Below are 21,840 nucleotides of genomic sequence, written 5' to 3' on the forward strand. Positions count from 1 at the left end.
GTGTCTGTTTTTGTGCCAGAATATTTTTGCATCCACTAGAAAGTTACCATGTTTTAACTATGCTAGTATTTCTTTTAGGATAATTATTGTTTTTCATAGTGTTATGGTTATATGATCACATAATTTTTGAGTGAACGGTTCCAAACCCATTTTAGGCATTAGTCCTGATATTTTTAGACTGGAAATTTGCAGAACACAAAATTTTTCAGTAATTTTGTTGTACATTGAGTTGTAGCAGAAATGCATGTATCGGACATCATAGGATATATGAGGAAGAGTAATTGTGACTCCACTTTCAACATTTATAGCACTGTGTAACTTTTTAAAATGAAACCACTACATATGTAGTATAAGTAATCCTATAGTATGCTTTTCATGGAGTTTATCACATAAGAATTATGGAGTGATTGATTTATACATTTGTGTATAAAATCTTCACACAGGAGTTTTATTTATTCATTCATCAGGAAATATTTATTGAGTCCCATTTCAATATATTACTTCATATTACTTACCCTTTTCAAGGGGGCACTCTCAGATCATGTTTGTGGGTATGGAGTCTGTTTCCTGTTCTGTGGCCATCAGAAGACCTTCTGTCTCTTTACATATAAACATATAATCTTAGGATATAATTCCAACCATAGAACTTCATATCCAAGTTCTATTAATATTTAAGACAAACAAATAATTTGGCTAGTTAGTTCTCATACAATATTCTGACAAACCAGACCTGTATGAGCAATTCTAATTTTGTCTTATCTGCAAGGTATTCTTGCATGTAGAAGAATATGCTATATAAAAAAAAAATCTTACAAAAGATTAGACCTGTTAATACTTTGTAAGTCTCTGGTAAGCGTTCCATGACTGGAAGAGAATATTCATAAGTCCTTTACATACCATGATTGATCAGATACAAAAACAGAATAAATCTTTACTAATAAAAGTATTTGAATATAATAGCTGCCTTCAACAAATTGTTCTGTAAATTTGGTATTTTTAAACAAACAAAATTATCCTAAGAGCATAAGGAAATGTTTTTATATATTTGTTAGTAGGTTAAGCAGATTATCTGCTAACATTAACAATTTTTTTCATAATTAATGTAATGAATTTTATATATAAACCTATATAGTTATTTCTATCTTATTGGTTTGAATTGGTCTTCACTGGTCACTTACTTATACTTTATTTCACACACACACACAAAATGACTGTTTGTATTTGTTATAGTCAAGTGGCTGAACTTCACATTTGAATCCTCGAGACTATTATCTTAGTTGTGGGAAAACAGTTTTTAAATTGAGCTTTAAAGACTGTCTAACATATTTTAAAATATTTCATTTTTTAGAGCATCAGAGGAAAGGAAGTGGAACAAATTATCCAGTTACCTAAGATTTCAAGTTCATCTTAGGTTCAATCTTTGAAGTCAATTGCATTTGGAATTTTTAGATGTAATTCTTTCTGCAAATTTTAGATCCCAGGTGGTATCAAATACAGTATTATAGATCCAAAGCTTTTTGTTATAGAAGACTTGCAGCATTAATAGGCTGACACTGTTTGGATAACCTCAATCATTCATAAGCCTTTTAAAATATTTTTTATCATTTCGGAGTCTAATAAACTAATAGAATTCAATTTTCATGTTACTTGAGTCTTTGGATCTCTTACCAGAATTCTGACATCCATTAGCCATTGTCTGAATTAGGTGACTGCTGTGGTAAAGAATAAGCCATAACAAATTATCTCATTACAAATATAATATACACAACAGCTGGAGTTTTTCTGTCTCATATTCTCATTCTGACTGACATAAGCTGCTAGCTGTAGTTTCCCATTTTCTGAATAAGGTTTTTGTCAAGATCAGGAAGCCAGGTACTTTGCTAAAAGCTTTTTATGATGCAAAGAAATAGAAACCATCAGGTTTCCCTGATTTTAGTAGTTTTCTTTTCTTTTTTTTATTCATTTTTACCCATGATAATCAATTCATTTATTTTAATGTCTATGTGTGATATTTCTGTGCTTTTATTTATGGTTCACTTATTTTACTTTTAGAAAGTGTCAATAATAAAATGGCTTAGTACTGAAAATGACTTTATACAACTTTAAATGACTTCATTTAATATAATATAATATAAAATGTTTTTTAAAATTCATAAAGCATGTAACGAATAAAGCTCAATTAAACAATATTTTAATGATAAATACAACTAGAAAATCTAACATGCAAATTGTCCATTAACTTATCTCTTATTTTAGGATGTAGAAAAATTTCTGAAAACTTCTGGAAGATATATATACATATATATATATATATATATATATATATATATATATATGTATAGGGTTACATCACTATATACATAATTGTTCTTTATCTTTCAGTATCCTCAAAAAGGGAGCATGATTTAAACACTGTTTACATATTGAATATGTCTTAATATGTTTTTTTCTAAGCAATGCTGATAAGCAGAAACAAACATCTGTGACCTATTTAAAAATTATCGGGTGTCCACTGTTGGTAGAGATACCAAATTATACAGTAAGTGCAAGGATCATTGCTCCTTCTCCCCTCTCTCTCCCTCCTGTCTTTCTTTCTCTTCCAATGATGCTCATGATACAATGATCCATGCCTGGAGGGAGTGTCTCACTGACTTAACTAAGAAACTTTAGATATAATCAAGCCACAGAAGACTTAGACTGTCATTCCAGCTTTTCTCTGTAATTGATCCCTCTATACACAATTCAGCCTCAGGAAGAAGCATGACATAAGCAGAGGCAAAAGAAATCTGTAAGGATTATCAACTGTGGGAATTAGATAGTGGGTTTCTTTTCAAATTTTTTGCCAATTATTAGGGGTGAGAAAGGAGTAAAAATAGATATTTTATTCTTGAATATGTAATGACTAGGAAGAAAACAAATATGGAAAATAGTCACACTGAATAACACATCAGAAATTGAGAAAAATTGAACATCAACCTATTAATTTTCATGTTTATCGATTAATACTCCTTTCTTCTTTGAAATTTAATTTTTGGTATATGTTATTCATACAATAATATAACCAAGCTAATGTAAACATCATTCTCTGAATTGTTTTATTACAATTACCCTTTATTTAAATTATGTTTCAATCTGCATAAAATATTTCTATTAAAATATATGTATAAGCATTAACATTTGAAATTTTTTTTAAATATTTTTAGAAATTTTTTCAGTGTTTATTTTTTTGAGAGAGAGACAGACAGACAGACAGACAGACAGAATCCAAAGTAGGCTCCAGGCTCTGAGCTGTCAGCACAAAGCCTGATGCAGGGCTTGAACCCATGGACTGCGAGACCATGACCTGAGATGAAGTTGGATACTTAACCCACTGAGCCTCCCAGGCGCCCCTAAAATAATTTAATTATATACAAAAGTTATAATTGTGTATGTCTGTGTATAACGTTATGTCAGGAGAAAGCTCAAGAAGATGATTATATTAACAGAATTGAACATTGTGATTGTTCTGTTCAGTCATACTGACTAAAGAATGACACAGATTCACCTGTTTTCCAACCTAATTATTCTGGAGTATAGCAGCAGGAAACATATTTCTGAATCTCAAACTTCTTTTACTTTTTGGGAATGCATTAATTTTTGTGTTTACATATTTTGAGTGCTGAGCACTGTGTTAAGTTTTAGGAACATATCAGTGAACAAATGATGTGACCCTTCCCTTCAGGTTGCCCCAAATATAGTTGTACATTCCATTTCATCCACTAAAAGTCAAGCTTAGTTCTATGGCCTCTGACATAATTGAGTTCTATGCTTGGTCCCTTGGAACAGATGTCCAATTAACCCCCATATAGAGAAAGAAAGAGAAACTATCTTAGGTCTTTTTTTCATTTTCATCAACATCTTCTTTCTCTTCCTTTCATATTCATGCAGAATGTAGTAACACACACGCACACACACTCACACACACACACACACACACACACACACACACACACACTATTCATGCTATTGCATATTACAAGTAACTTAACGGCTCCTCAAAATAAGGGTTTATATTTCCTTTGTAAGAGACATAATGATTTCTTCCACCCACAATCCTTATTTATGTGATGACTATCAATAACATTTATTTTTATATGTATGTCTATAGACATTATGGTATTCCAATATCCAGTAAGTCATACTGGATTTTTTTATATAATATTTGTATAAAAACAAGTTTCTTTGTAATTCACATATAATCCTGTATTTTTTTCAGTTGCACTGGGCTTTTTTTACTCTCTGTAATTTCCAATAAACTTAATACTACATCTTCCTGATGCAAGGTACTCTGCATATTGTTAATTTTCCCCTCTTTTTTTTTTAATTTTTTTTAACGTTTATTTATTTTTGAGACAGAGAGAGACAGAGCATGAACAGGGGAGGGGCAGAGAGAGAGGGAGACACAGAATCGGAAGCAGGCTCCAGGCTCCGAGCCATCAGCCCAGAGCCCGACGCGGGGCTCGAACTCACGGACCGCGAGATCGTGACCTGGCTGAAGTCGGACGCTCAACCGACTGAGCCACCCAGGCGCCCCAATTTTCCCCTCTTAAATCCATAGTGACATACGAGAATCTGGAGTAGATGGTCTCTATAAATAATTAGCTATATTATTTTTTCAAAATTACTTAACCTTTATTATTCTTCATCTATATATCAGGAATGATGACAACATATACCTTATAGAGCTATTACGGGAATTAAATCATGTAAAACATTTATACATTTTCCTGGTATACAGTAGGTACTAAGTAAGTGCTAGCAATTTATTTTTAAGACCATAACATGTGGCTGAATTACAGTAGGTATTAGAATGTTGAGAATCACAAAATTTTAGCCCACTCTTCACATAACTACTCACATTCCAAGATCTAGAGTAAATGTGTACATCCTGTTCTATGAAGTTGTTGCTAACATATTAGAAAAGACAGCTGCCATTATTCTTTCAACATCTATATAGCACTTTTGTGTCTTATTTTTGTTGAAATAAGTATCACAACCTAATATTTTTAAAATTTATTTATTTATTTATTATTTATTTATTTATTTATTTATTTATTTATTTATTTATTTTTAAATCTTTGTTTTTGAGAGATAGAGAGAGACAGACAAAGAGACAGAGTGTGAGTGGGGGTAGAACGCAGAGAGAGGGAGACGCAGAATCTGAAGCAGGCTCCAGGCTCTGAGCTGTCAGCACAGAGACAGACTGAGGCTGGAACTAATGAATTGTGAGATCATGACCTGAGGTGAAGTCAGAGGCTTAACTGACTGAGCCACCCAGGTGCTCCAGAACCTAGCATTTTAGATTCCGGGATGGAGACTAAAAAATACCGTTAAACATTCTGCCTTTGCTAAACTTCTAACTTGTCAAAACTTCAATGTGCTCACATGTTAAATGAAAATAATAATAGTAATTTTCTCATAGGGTTTCTGAAATAAGTTAATAAAGGTATGCCTATAGAGGACTAAACATACCGTGAACACATATAAATGCCAACTATTTCATTATAATGATTCATCTATCCTGTTGTCACCATCATTTCGAGTGTCTGGCATCCAATGGACTGTGGTCAAAAAGATGGCTGTGAGGAATTAAGTCTCTTAGGAAATGTGAGAAATGTTGGGGAGTCCTTGACCTAACACAGTTTTAGCCAGTTTTGCCTAGAGTGGGTTTTCTGAAAGACTGCAGGTGACATGTAAATTATACAAGTTGAAATTGATTGCCCTGTGTCTTGGCATCCTGTGGTGTCATAAAACAAATCAAGTTGCAAGTAATGAACTAAATGAATGTTTTTAGCTGTCTGGAAAATGTGGGTAAAACCTACATCCTAAATACCTCATCCTCCCTTCCTTCCTTTCCTTCTTTCCCTCCTTCCTTCTTCTCTCCTATTCTTCCCTTCTTTTTCCTTTCTTCTTGCTTTTAATTTTTTCAACATAGATATCTAGAATTCTATGTAGTACATTATATTTTAAAAATAAAGTATTTTGTAGGAGATAATTTTAATAACAAACTTATGTTTGATTTTAGAATATAGAAACTATCAGACCCTATACTCTAATAAGCTTAAATAAAAATATTTAAGTTTTTTCTAAATCAAACTAAATGAACATGACTTCTGAAATGATCATTGAGTCATAAAATGGGACAGATTTACTTTCTGCTTTATCAAATAAAATGAGACATGTATTTTCACTTTAAAGGCTTAGGATTAAAAAAAATCACAGGTAAGCGGCAAGATAGCATTAATTTTTTCACTGCTAGCATGTGTTTGTCCATCTCATTCCCCAGACTAAAGAGGACAAATAACTCCCAATCAGAATGCACAGAATATTCTCACTTAATTTGCCTCATTTGTCTATGTGTGTTGTTGCAGAACTTTTGGAAAACAATAAATTGCTCTCTTTTTTACATATCTTGGCCACTTTGAACAAACTGAAATATATGTGTTTTTTGATGAGTCTTTACATTTGCTAACTTATATTACCCAGTATGTCTAACCTGGAGTTATTTTGTATGAAAAAAATTCTTCAGTTTTGTCACTTTTAAGTTCCATTGTTCTTTTCAGCACTCAGTATATCTCTAGTTTGATTTTTTTAATTTACCATTAATTACATATTCTCAAATGTTTGTATCACAAAGTCTCTTGATGTCCCTGGAGAGAGTATATTATAAAGTTAGATTGTGAGATGTCTGAGTCTTTGGTCAATGTTGGTTGGAGGAGAGCTCTCATATTCCTTAAGAGAGGAAACTGATATCATACTGCACATCAGTAACATTTTTTTCCTCTAAAAGACTGGCAAACAGCCAGTGAAACACTCAGTGGAGTTTTCTATTGATTGTCCTGTGGCTTGCAGAAGAGTATATATTTCTGTGTCTGAAACAGTATGATTCTATTGTTGAAGAAGGGTAAATCTCCTGTAGATTAATAAATATAAAGATGAGGTTGTTTTTTTTTTTCAGAACTGAAGTGATAGGGTCGTGGTTTTAAAATATTTTTTTTTCAACGTTTATTTATTTTTGGGACAGAGAGAGACAGAGCATGAACGGGGGAGGGGCAGAGAGAGAGGGAGACACAGAATCGGAAACAGGCTCCAGGCTCCGAGCTATCAGCCCAGAGCCCGACGCGGGGCTCGAACTCCCGGACCGCGAGATCGTGACCTGGCTGAAGTCAGACGCTTAACCGACTGCGCCACCCAGGCGCCCCACGGTCGTGGTTTTAATATCTTAGGCAAGAAGAAAGAATTCGGTACAAGTTAAGACTGATGTTTATTGCATGGATATCACATGGATCCATATCCTTTAGTACTGGTATGCTTTTTAATGGCACACCATTACAATTATTTGATTAATGTTTTGTACTCTGGGTCATATATTACATAATATCAGCCATTTGGGAGGGTGGGCTTATCTGGCATGATGCATCAATATTTCTGATTATTCTAAGCTTCCTCAAGCCTTTGTTTTTGACCAGGCTACCTGCACTACCTGGGTTGTTCTAACTGTGGTTTTAGCAAGTCAAAACTTAATCTTTAAGATTCACTTCAAACTATACTTTTACAATTCAATTATAAGGTGGAAAGGTGACAAAAATATATTAGTGTGGTCAAGAACAAATAATATCTAATAATTAAATAAGTGGAATTTCAGAAAAAAAAACACTTTATGTGAAAAAAGTAAGAGATTCATACTAAGTTATGAACAATTAGATAAAAAGAAAGTATCTGGTTCTTCATTGAAGATTAATCACAGAAGCATATTTTTTTGTGTATAGCTGCAAAAAAATGTCAATAAGCATTAGGGTTATCTCTAAACTATAAGCAAACAGGTAAGAATTAGGGTAACTTAAGATGCTATGCCTACTCTTCAGAAAACAACACCCTAATAATATGAGAATGTGAATGTTCAGGTGCACAGAATTTTGTAGCTGGTTGGAGTCTGGTGATGGAATTTAAACTTCCACTATCCCAGATGAAAATGGGTCAATATGTGGTAAGAGTTAAAGAGGAAACAAAAAAGGGAGGGTCTATTTTATATACATTTGTAAGTTCAGGCAAAAGTTTTTGAGACATATGAAATCCCTGGCATCAGGCAGTAGGGCTGAAAAGCCACATTTACATCTCCATATGGCCATACTTGCCCTAATAATTACTCAACACTGCTTCATGGAGAAACAAGGAATGGGAAGAAGTGAAACTCACCCTCCTGGAGTGCATAAATCCACTTCTTGTTGGGAGCCACAAGACTGTCAGAAACTTGTACAGAAGCACAGGGTGGCTCAGAGACAGGATAGAATGGAACGGACATCACGTGCTACTCTTCCCATCTGTTTTAAAACATATCCTTTATTGTCACGCAGCACCTATGAAGTCAGAGTAAATCTGTCAGTTGATTAATCAATTAAAGAAAGGTTCTCTGAATTACCTGTAAACACTAGAATAAACAACAGAGACTAGAATTATTTTATTTTATTTTATTTATTTTTAAAAATATTTTTTTAACATTTATTTATTTTTGAGACAGAGAGAGAGCATGAACAGGGGAGGGTCAGAGAAAGAGGGAGACACAGAATCTGAAACAGGCTCCAGGCTCTGAGCTGTCAGCACAGAGCCCAACGCGGTGCTCAAACCCACGGACCGCGAGTTCATGTCCTGAGCCGAAGTCGGACGCTTAACCGACTGAGCCACCCAGGCGCCCAGAGACTAGAATTATTTTAAAGAAAGAACCCCTCCATAAAACAGTAATGAAAAAAAGATTAACCAATAAGAACTAAATTTATTACAATCAAATGTCAATTATAGTTTTCTCCTCAAGCAAAGAACAAACAAGAAAACCCAATAAAATCCACAAAAAACACACACACACCAAAAACCACAACCCTCCCCCCGCCCCACAACAAGAAAACCCCAAATAATTATCTTCATGTGAAAAAAAACAGGAATCTCTGGAATCTTCATTTACATGACTTTTAAAGCTTGGATAATGGTTATGATACATCAACAGGGCCATAACTTTAGGTTAATGTCAATTAAGAAAGATTTTTTCCCCCTGTAGCATGGGAGTAATTAAAAAATATTATACTATACAGATATATAAAAAGATGGAGCTTTTCGCTGAATTTATTTCTTGGAAGCCCATAAGAGATCAACTATCCCATGTCCTCATTCTATAGATGATGAAATTGAAACTCAAGTTATAAATGTGTTCAAAAGAAAAAACAACAAGCAGGTATTATAACTTCTTATATGTGCCTTTTTGTTTACTTTCGAAGGAAAATACTTCTCAATCCCTATCAACTTCCAGCTTCATCTTCAAAGGTGAAGTTTTATTTCAGAAAGAAGTTAGGGCTAAAAGACAATATTTTCTTAAGGGTATATTACAATAAGGACCCTTAGTGACTTTAATGTGTCCTAGCGAGTTCTGAAAAACATTTAAGGGAATGAAACATCATGTATATGTTATAAATTTTTAATATTAGTACTTTCAATTGTATCAAAGGATCTGCTATGTTAGGTTATCACATTTATTCAACAGATAGTATGAATGTATAGTTATACCAATCAAACCTTAGCATAAAAATCATTCAGAGGTAAAGGAAGAAGTGCTTTGTAAGTGTAAGTTTCTGTCAGGGGAAACTAGCATGATGGTGGTAAGTAGTGATTAGAGCTCATATTCCACTACTGTCTCTATTGCGACCTTCTCTCAGCAGTTAAGTGCTCCTGTTCTCTGTCTAGACACATTAAAAAGGACTTTCAGTTGCTCCAAGGTCACTTTCAGACTTCTGCACCAGTTCAATAATGTTGAAATAATTTTGTGCATGACAAAAAAAATTTTGGACTTTTTTTGTGTGTGTGAAAATTAAATTTTATACCTCTTGCTAGGTAACGGACAGAACAAATCAAACTTCTTTTTTTGTGTGTGTGTGCTGTTATTTTTGCTTCTCCTCCATGCATACTTCGACATTATCATAGCATATTAGTTACAACTGTTTATAGCAATATCTTATTTATTTGTGTAAACAGATAAAAGAGGAAGTTAAAAATAATGGAATTCCTTTTTGTAAACTTAGGTATTGCTCAATAAGCACAAACGATATCAGTTTTTATACCTCTCACTTGTAAGGCATTAGCTTTAAAGCACGATGAAAACTTTATAATACTTTCATTTGGTATACTGACTGAACATTTTAATAAGTAATTTTTCTCAAAAATAAGTATTTTTGAAACATACTTTCAACTTCTATTTAATACTAGAGTTTAGATTAGACACATTAGAAAGCTACTTTAAAATCTATTGGTAAATTGTACATCAGAACCTCAAAAATGCATATACAAAGGATGTTCAATATGAGCATTTTTGGATGTGAGGGCGATCTGGCTGTGATATCTGTCACCACACTGATTGCCAGCATTGATTCATCGGATCTGGCTGGTGAGATAGGCAGTCCCTTCCTCCCTTACCACTCCCTGTACATCCTTCCTGAAGCTGCCTGCCAGGTTGAAGAAAACGGACCTTCCTTCCAGATAGAGGATTGTTCTGTCAAGGGTATAGGAGTAGCTGCTGTCTCCTGCTACAATCTTCCAACAAGGATTTTATATGAGGATTTTACTATATTCTAATATCTAAAGCATTATGTCATTATATTAAAGTAGTACAAAATAATATTAAAATCTGTGATTTGAAAAAAATTATAAAGATTAGAAAAAAATATTTCCAGGCTGCAAAGGAAATGATAGAGTCATGTGGTTTATCAGAGGTAATAATTGAAACTGAGGGACATTTGGCTTTATTTTTTTTTAATTTTTCTAAATGTTTATTTATTTTTGGGAGAGGGCAGCGCAAACAGGAGAGGGGCAGAGAGAGAGGGGTACACAGAGTCCGAAGCAGGCTCCAGGCTCTGAGCTGTCAGCACAGAGCCCGATGCGGGGCTTGAACCAGTGAACCATGAGATCATGAGCTAAGCCCAAGTTGGACACTTAACCGACTGAACCACCCAGGTGCCCTGACATTGGGTTTCTAATAGGTGCATCTCAAAATAAGCTACTGATGATAATACACATTTTACTTAATTAAACAATTAGTGTAGTGAAGCAGAAAAAATATATATAGTAAGCGGGAGATTTTTTGTCTACTTAGCTTTTAGCTCCTTCCTAAAATGAAATTATATGTGATCACGTTCAGTTATTGTCCTGGACAAGTTCTACTTTCATTAGAGCACTGCTATAATGAAGTGGGAATTCCTTTTCATTGTAAATCCCAATCAGTTATTCTGAAGCTCAAACAAAAGATCTTCCCAACTTATTTTTTCAAAAGAATTTTATGCTGAAAATTATTTGTTTGAGCTACCTTGTTATATTAGACATAAAACATACACTTCCTTGCTAATAGCTGAAACTAATGTTTTATAGTGAAGGATGGAATATTGAGCTGAGAGTTTAGAGACCTACATTCCACTCCCCTTCCTATCACTTGTTAATTGTATCATATTGGATAAACTGCTTCACCTCACACTGGCTCTGTTTTCTCAGAAATGGTGGAAATTATACTAAGTGATCTCCAATATGCCTTCCATTACTTCATTTAAGTTTGAAATTGTGTCACCCTGACAAGTTTTCAAATATGCAAGCAAGTACTTAACTCCATGTACTCATTGATAACCCTTTTGCTATGTTGGACCTAAAAACAATACTTGCAGAGCGTTTTAGTGAAATATATGAATTGTGATTTGAATAAGGGCTGATATAAAAAAAATCAATAAGCTCATCACAGCCTTTTAAAAATTAGTATTATGTGATTATAAAAGGCAATACATTATCACTTTAAAGATTTAAAAAGTTAGAAACTTTATCAAAAAAATTAAGATCACTTTTAATTCAATGATCTAAAATAATCATTGATAATACTTAAGTATTTTTTCTTTTTCTATCATACCTTTATTCAACAAATAATTATTGGGTATTCCATTGATCTTTTAGTACTTTTCTTTATTCCTATGAAGTCCTACTGCTTTCTTATTTGTGTGTGTGTGTGTGTGTGTGTGTGTGTGTGTGTGTTTATTCTTCAAACAATGAGGACATTGTACCTATATTTCATATTTGTTGAAACCTTTTCTAATTCATTTGACACTTAATTTAAAACATATTTTATTATTGGGCTGCCTGAGTGGCTCAGTCGGTTAAGTGTTTGACTCTTGGTTTCCGTGCAGGTCATGATCTTATGTAGGTACGGATTCTGAGATGGAGCCCCACGTCAGCGCATAGTCCGCTGGGTTTCTCTTTCTCTGTCTCTCTCTCTCTCTCTCAAAATAACAACAACAACAAAAACCACAAACATATTTTATTATTTAACTTTCATTCTTTTCCAGTCATTTTTCTTTTACTTTTCATTTTTACTCTTCATTCTATTGCTGTGAAGTAATACCCTCTTATTCATAAATTAGTAGAAACTCACATATAAGAAGGCATTCAGTAGATACATATTTACTTATATATATCTTGTGTTCTTCAAAATAATTGATATAAACTTTAGAATCTATTATACCATTAAAAATTAGGTGGATTTTTTTTGCAATAGCCAATTTCACCCAAAGCATTTGCTAGCTAATTCATATTTTTAATAGTACCTTTAGTAGCTACTTTGATTATATGTTTAATTCCTAAATATTTCCAGATAAAGATTTCTCATATGTGATTTGATCTTTAACCTGTTTATCCTTGACAACCCGGTTTTAGTTGTTGCAACTCTATGGCATTTGTGGTATTTTATTTATTTATTTTTTTCATTTTGCGATATTTTAAAGCACACATACTCAAACCCTCATTGCACTTGTTTATTAAAAACTATCTTGGAAATTCTGCACTGGTATGGGTATGTACCTTTCTATACATGTACCTTCCTAAATAAAAACCTTTATTTTTGGGGGCGCCTGGGTGGCTTGGTCGGTTAAGTGTCCCACTTCAGCTCAGGTCATGATCTTACACTCCGTGAGTTCAAGCCCGCGTCGGGCTCTGTGCTGACAGCTCGGAGCCTGGAATCTGCTTTGGATTCTGTGACTCCTTCTCTCTCTGCCCCCTCCGCCTCTCACTGTCTCTCTTTCAAAAATAAATAAACGTCAAAAAAAAAAGAACCTTTATTTTTATTTTCATTACTTTGCTCTTGAAAAATTAAGCCAAAGTGATAAGATATATATCAGTAAATATGGTTTTAATAATCACAGAATTAGTTGTATATTTTAGTCATTTCTGATAAAAAAGAAGTGGGGGAAAGAAACATAATTAATATCAAATATAAATGTATCAACATATTTATAGTAATCTCAGAGTCTGCTAGCTATAATATGTAGAAAACTATATGGTAATGTTAATTTTTTTGTTCTCCAAACTTTGGACCAAAAATTACTGACAGTGGAATTTTAGATTTTTTTCTAACTGATAAAAATGTTGTGACACATTTTCATAATTTATACTTTACAGTGATCTATATCAATGTCTTCTCCAAAAATTACAGCTGTATCTCCCATGAAAACTGTTCAACTACTTTTCATCAGTCCTGAAAATTTTCCTGAAAGAAATCAATGCTAAAATAAAGCACTATTTGTAAATGTAAAAGTCTCTTAATATTGAACAAAATATTCTACTTTCTAAAAATGTTCAAATTATCAGCATAGTTATAGATATGATATACTGTATAATGATCACATTTGAAAATATATTTTTGGAAAAATTCTAAAAAATAATAACAAAATTATATGGCAAATACTTTTACAGAAAGATATTCAATATAATTATCTTATACAATTTATTTTTATTTTTATTTTTTTTTAATTTTTTTTTTTCAACGTTTATTTATTTTTGGGACAGAGAGAGACAGAGCATGAACGGGGGAGGGGCAGAGAGAGAGGGAGACACAGAATCGGAAACAGGCTCCAGGCTCTGAGCCATCAGCCCAGAGCCCAACGCGGGGCTCGAACTCACGGAGCGCGAGATCGTGACCTGGCTGAAGTCGGACGCCTAACCGACTGCGCCACCCAGGCGCCCCTATCTTATACAATTTAAATAGGAGTTTAGCCCTAAGGATTTTCAAATTAAACACTAATTTTGACATAAATTATATTTTTTATTTTCATTTTTTAAAGTATTTTGTCTTCAGACCCCTTAAATTTTTTTTTTCTTATTATCTCTGGTGCTGTAATATTTCTTTATATTGTATTTAGGAGAAGATTCATTTTAATTTATTTTGCTTGGAATTAAGTGAGTATTTTGAATCTGAAGATTGATATCTTTCATTCATTCTGGAAAATTACAAGCAATTATAACTTCACATATTTAATTTACCTTACCCATTTCCTATGGTCTCTGACCTCTGACTATATCCTCACATCTCTTATTCTTTTATCTCTATTTTCCTTCTTTTTCTCTTCATAGGGTATGTTATAGAAAATATCTTCTGATGAATTTTTCAGTTAAATAACTTTTTTTCTGTCTAACCCACTGTCAAATATGTGCAATGTGAATTTTTAAAATTATTTTTTAATTTATTTAAACTAAAAAAATACCCATTTCTCCCACCTCTAATCCCCCACCTCTGGCAACCTCCCATCTGTACTCTGTGTGTATGAGCTTAGTTTCAGTTATATTTATTTCAATATTAAAAATATATATTTACTATATAAAATACATACACATTTTAGATTCTATATATAAGGGGTACCATATGGTATTTGTCCTTATTTCTCTAATTTATTTCACTTAGCATAATGGCCTCTAGGGCCATCCATCTGGTTGCAAATGGTAAGATTTTATTATTTTATTCTTTTCTTATGGCCAAAGAGTATTCTACTGTGTGTGTGTGTGTGTGTGTGTGTGTGTGTGTGTGTGCACTAAAATTTTTTTATTTCACATCTTGGCTAACATAAATAATGCTGCAATGAACAGCGGGGTACAAATATCTTTTCAAATTAGTGTTTTTGTTTTCTTCAGATAAATACCCAGAAGTAAAATTGCTGGATCATATAATACTTTTATTTTTAATTTTTTGAGGAACCTCCATATTGTTTTCCAAAAAGGATACACCAATTTAAATTTCCATCAACAGTGCACAGGGATTCCATTTTTTATACAACTTTGTCAACACTTATTTCAAAACAGTCTTTTGGACAACAACCACTCTAACAAGTATGAGGTGATATCTCACCATGGTTTTAATTTGCATTTCCCTGGAGAGTTTTGATGTTGAGCATCTTTTCATGTGCCTGTTGGTCATCTATATGTCTTCTTTGAAAAAAATGTCTATTAAGATCCTCTGCCCATTTTTTTATGAGGTTGTTTGCTTTCTTGCTATTGAGTTGCAGGAATTCTTTATATATTTTGGATATTAGCCCCTTATCAGATTTATGATTTATCATAATAATATATTGATATATATTGACATAATGAAATAACATAATTCACTAGGTTGTCTTTCTGTTTTATTGATGATTTTCTTTGCTTATGCATAAGATTTTTTTAGTTTAATGTAGTCTGAATTGCTTTTTATTACTTTTGTTGCTTTTGCTTTTGGTGTTAGGTTAAAAAAAATCACCATGAAAACCAATGTCAAGGAGATTACCACCTATGTTTCTTTTAGGAGTTTTATGTTTTCAGGTCTTATGTTCAAGACTTTAATTAATTTTGAGTTAATCTTTGTGTATGGTATATAAGAGTGGTCCAGTTTTATTGTTTTACATATGGCTGCCTGATTTTCCCGATACCATTTATCAAGGAGACTGTCTTTTCTCCATCGTGAATTCTTGGCTCCTTTTTTGTAAATTAATCATGTATGCATGGGTTTATTTCTGGGCTCTCTAGTCTGTTCTACTGGCTTATGTGTCTGGTTTTATTTTTATTTATTTATTTATTTATTGTTGCCAATACCATGCTGTTTTAAGTACTATAGCTTTATAATATAGTTTGAAATCAGGGAGAATGAGGTCTATGGCTTTGTTCCTTCTTCTCAAGGCAATAAATTAAATTTTTGATACTTTATAGGATACTGTCACATATGTCAGTTATTCCTTGCCATGTCTTTATTTTAATAAATATAGGTATAGGTAAAATAAATTGGCTTAATCTACATTAACAAGAACTAAAAGAAAATATATTCACTATAAGCACTATACACTAATTTTAAAAGTATTTGGGAATGAATAATAGTTGTCATCCTGTTATGAATATTACATATATTTTGAAACTGGTCATGATTCCCTAAAGAATCTTGCATATTCTAAAAAAAAATAATAACACCATATTAAAGGTTATTTAGCCATTCTGAAGGTAGAAATAACCTATAGTTCAAAAAACATAAATGATCTATCTGTTTAAAGAGCATGGCCATTGTGCTCCAAAAAAGTCCCACCTTTTTTGAAATGGTTAGACTTCCCTAAATAAAATATGGTGGTTAGTCCAAGAATAGAGAAACTGAAGTTTCTTTTAAAGATTCCTAAGCAGAGTCCTCAAGAGGCTGAATTTTAAAGTAAGTGATATATTCTTTCTCTACTCTCAGCATGACTTCACAGACAGTTAAACTGCTTTAAAGTTTTAACTTTGTTAAAGAGGCTTAGAAGTTTAAAATAGTCCAACAGGAAGCCTGGAAGTGGGAGGGTAAATGGAGTATTTTCAGGGTTGGGCTAACTTTGAAGCAAAACATGAATGGTATTAAAATCTAATATCAAAGGCTCTGTCTATGGATCGGTAAAAATTTAGGTAAACTTGAAAGCTTTTGATTGTTAGGACAAATAGTGCATTTCCTTACAATCTTTTGTTACCACCAAACCAAATAATCAGCCACAATCATCCTGACAATGTTACTTGAATATATGCAGTGTAGTTTTCACAAAGACTGATAATATTGGTTACTTAAGATGCAGTTTATATCTTCATCTGAAATGGTGTTGGGATATGGCTATAAAGTTTAGAATATTCTTAAGGTGTTATGCTTTTATAACCAATTTATTAGCTTAAAATACATCTAGATAAGGTCACACTGATTCTAAGGGAACCAGAAGTTTTCCTGGCAAATTAGGTGTCTTTTGGGTGTGTCTATGAAGTGGCATTAACAGTATGTTTTTATTTACTTGTCATTTGCATTTAGTGTTTCTTGCAGAGTTAGAACTGTGAAAAAAGAGATGAGAAATACAATAATAGATAACAGGATTTTAAGTTAATAACATGAAAAATTACATATATACAGTTAGAAAAGCAGGACATGGTGAATTAATTGAATGTCTTCATTTGGTACCTGTTTTAAAGATTAAAGCCCTAGAGCACAGTTTCTCTGGATTTTCAATCTGCAGCACAATAAAGCTTAAGTGCAATTTTATCTTATGTGATTTCAACACATTTTCTTCCTATTTTTCTTGTGGTTAAGTCAAATTAAACTTCCAGGTAAATTTATGTAAAAATTGTAAAGATTTTTCCTTATCATCTCAGGTAACTGATATGGAGACTTAAAGATAAACTTCCTCAGCATATTAAGATTATTTTGAATTCTGTGTAATTATATCACAGATATATATCACCTACAATTACACAAATAAGTGTTTTCATCTTCACACAAATCATTAAACAAAAACTGAACAAGTTATATACCTCATAGTACAATTTCAGAGACACACCTTCAGCATCTTCCTTCTTCATTCCTATATCTTTTCATTCAACTATCAATTGTAAAAGATTTATGAAGAAATAATTACAATATATTCTCATTATTTACCATAATCATGTTCCATAAAGGAACAGAGATACTGAATTAGCAAACAATAGTTCATTGTTGTTAGGGAAAATACAAGATTAGCTTCCTGTGAGCTTCTGGTCACAATATTTCCATTGACCAATAAATACATGACCTTGTTTTATGTGTGTTTCTGTTTAACACCTTGTTTAGTACATTGTTTAGTTGTTTTGACACCTTGTTTAGTAGTGTTGTTAACTCAGTAACACAATATCACTATAATTCATGCTAAAGGAAGATTATCTGACACAGGCATTTTCTCCATAAGACATATCACAGCTAACTGCATTTAGGAACCCTGGACAGCACATACTTGGAGGAAGCTTAAATAGGAAAAAAATCATGAAGAAAAATGGACAAAAATGCAAAAACATGGCGCTCTAGACCCTGAAAAGAACATTTATTTACAAAGTGAAAAATTAACCAAGAAGACAGAGAATAACCATGTTGATCTCATGTGGTAATGGGTGCACTGAGTGATTCATATTTTTTGCTTTTTTTTACATGCACATGTTCAAGAATGACTTCAAAATATAGTTTTGATTTTGCAGTTACAAATAAGTTTTAGCAAGTGTATAAATACACAAACATAAAATTTGCAAACAATGAGGAGCAATTGCACATGTTAGGCATCACCTTCATGGGCGCCAACACAAAGTCAAATAAAATTTGGTCCATTCCTTCAGAGAACATTAATCTCTAATATATAGGAAACCTCAATCATCACAAATATTTGTAACTTATTTCCTTCACTCTTTACACAAATATTTATTAAGAAATGAGTTGCTGAGTATATAGCATGATTCAAAGAATAAGATGAGTCCCTGGTCTCCAAAGAGATCTCAGTGAGGGATATGGGCTGGTGAAAAGACTAGTAGTATGCTCTGAATTGGAAAGCCCAAGTTGCAACTGGGACACATAGAAGAGGTACTATATGTTACTTACTTGCAGGTTAATAATAATAATGTCTTGGTAGACATGACCTTAAAGCTAAAACCTGAAGAAATGTGAATAAAAAAATTACAAGTAGAAATTGAGTAGGCACAATAAGTAAATGAAAACATACACCCAAAGGCTTGGAGTTGAGAGACAGAAATAGAAAATAGTTTAGTATAGCAATTGGCAGTGGGAAATGAGGGAAGTTAATGTATGGGAGTTATTGTTACACGGAAAAGGAAATGGTAAAGGAGAAGCAGTGAAATAAATTTATCTACAAGTGTAAGCTGATGCCAAATGATGAAAGACATTAATATCAGTTAATTTAAGAAGCTGTCAATTCTTCCTGAGGGCAATGAGAACAATAAATCTAAAAGTGGCATGATCAGAATTAATTTTTATCATGGTAGTCTGGCTCCAGATATGAGATTCATCAGGGATGTGGGGAGTGAGGCAGAGTTCTGATAAGCAAGGAGATCTGTAACAGACATTTCAATAATCCTAGTGATAGATGAGATGATATGACCTGAAATAGGGTAGCAACAATGAAGATTGACACCAATGGATTAAGCTAAAAGATATTTAGGAGTTGGAGTCAACTGGAGTAGGTGATTGATTGGTTGTTGGAAGAGGCATTCTGCATTGGGCCAAGGATTGTGTTTGCAGAAAGCAATCTTTATGGATGAGATATCATCTTCCTACAAAGCGCAGGAATGCTTACCTCACACTATTAAGCTCAGTTTTCCTCTGTTTTCTTTCACACAACCCGCTGAGGGTGCAGACATCCATCTAGAGTGATCTACATTGTCTCCATGGAATTTGGAAGGTCATGGAGAACTGGTGTTAAAACCAGAAGTTCTGGCTACTTTTTTTGTCTTGGGTAATAAAGTCCTTTGACTCTATCCCAGGAGTCACACATTCTCTGCCAATTTCCATAAAACAGTAAGAGATTGGTGTGTTAGCATGCAAATAAGATAAATTCCCACACTCTTCAGAGTTCCTGACAATGGTTAAATAATTCCATGGTTTCTGACTTGTGTAACTCAAAATCACTGGTATAGGGGACACAATGAAATATGAATTTCAGTGTAAAGGAAACAAGATCTGTTTTAGAAATGTTGAATTTAAAGTGTCTAAAGCACACACAAGAAGATAATTCCAGGAGACAATAGATATGTAGATCTGTAGACAAGAAGATATATAAAATATTAAGAACTTTCAGATTATAATTTAATTAGTAAAGGAATCTGGGAAATGACAAATTGAATGTCTAGACTGATTAAAACAGTTTACACAACAGTATGCAGAAGTATATACACATTTTTTTGAGAGAGAGAAAGAAAGCACGAGTGTGTGTGTGGGGGGGGGGCAAAGTGAGAGAGAGAGAGACAGAATCCCAAGCCTGACACGGGGCTTGATTTCATGACTGCTAGATCACAACCTAAGCTGAAATCAAGAGTTGGATGCTTAACCAATTGAGCCATCCAGGAACCCCAAACCATATACACATTGAAGGGACAGTTTGGAACAGGAGAGTTTGGAGCTATGAGAGGGCAGGCCATGAAATGTTCTAAGGAGAAAGCACTCTAATGAATAAAGTCTAAGATATCAAATGAGCATTCTTTTTGACAACAAAAAAATTATTTTTTTCCTTCCAAGTTTTCATTTCAATTAGTTAGTTAAGCATACAAGTTAGTTAACATTCAGCGTAATACTAGTTTCAGGTGTAGGAATTAGTGATTCATCACTTACATAAAGTCATCACAAGTGCCCTCCTTTAATATCCATCACCTATTTAACTGATCCCCACACCCTCATCCCCTCCAATAACCATCAGTTTGCTTTCTATAGTTAAGAATCTGTTTTATGGTTTGACTCTCTTTCCCTCCTCTATGTCTATGTTTTGTTTCTTAAGTTCCACATGAGCGAAATCATATGGTATTTGTCTTTGAATGACTTATTTTGCTTAGCATAATACTCTCTAGCGCCATCCGTGTCATTGCAAATGGCAAGATTTCATTCTTTTTCATGGCTGAGTAATATTCTATTGTATATATCTACACCACCTCTTCTTTATCCATTCATCAGTCGATAGACATTTGGGCTCTTTTCATAATTTGGCTATTGTTGACAATGCAACTATAAACATCAAGGTGCATGTGTCCCTTCGAATCAGTATTTTTGTACCTTTTGGGTAAATACCTAGTAGTGCAATTGCTGGCTTATTAGGGTAGTTCCCTTTTTAACGTTTTGAGGACCCCCCCCAAACTATTTTGCCGAGTAGCTGCACCAGTTCGCATTCCCATCAACAGTGTAAGAAGGTTCCCCTTTCTCCACACCCTTGCCAACATCTACAACAAGAAGGTTATTAATAACCTGCTAGCATAGTAGTTTTTATAGATTTGACAGATGTAAAAACAAAAATATAATAGTTTGTGCAGAGAATGAATTGTAGGAAGTAACAACAATATATTAAAAATAAAAAGGCAAAGATGTGGTGGAAAATAATATAGGGGGAAAAGGAATATATTTCTTAAAATGGGAAAACACTTGAGTGTATTTGTTTGTTTGTTTGTTTTTTAGGAGGGGTTTAGGAAGGGAAAGGTGTCAAAATTTATTGAGAGATGTTTCTGAAAAATGGTACAAGATGATACTAGCTTTTAAATAATCTTTTCTATCATATACCAAGGAAGTGGGAAAAGGTAAATAAAGAAAAGTGTGTTTTGTATCAAGAAGAGGAGAGAGGCCCTCTGTTCCCTTCTATTTTCTCAGTAATGTGAAAAGAGTTCAAGAGAGAGAAAAGAAGGGAGGAGCAATCAGAGATGTGACTAAAATTAAAAAGAGCTGCTCTTCAGATCTAAGGAGAGTACTACCTATGCGTATGCAATAGGACAGCTGAGTACCTTGAGAGGATAGCTGATGTTAAAGATCATGAGTTAACATAGGAAGCTGTTTTTGAGATTTTGTGTTGAGGTTTCTAGGGTAGTCCTCAGCACTGTGGTAGGGACATTCTAAAGCATATATTAGAGATGACAGAACTTTCAGTTGATGGGGTGGAAGGACTTTTCACTAACTGGTGGGACAGAAAAACAATGAAGCTGCTT

This window comes from Lynx rufus, unplaced genomic scaffold (genome assembly GCF_022079265.1).
Source record: "Lynx rufus isolate CCGP_SWC_20201006 ecotype Redwood Valley unplaced genomic scaffold, mLynRuf1.p SCAF_1, whole genome shotgun sequence".
In the NCBI taxonomy this organism is placed as follows: domain Eukaryota; kingdom Metazoa; phylum Chordata; class Mammalia; order Carnivora; family Felidae; genus Lynx; species Lynx rufus.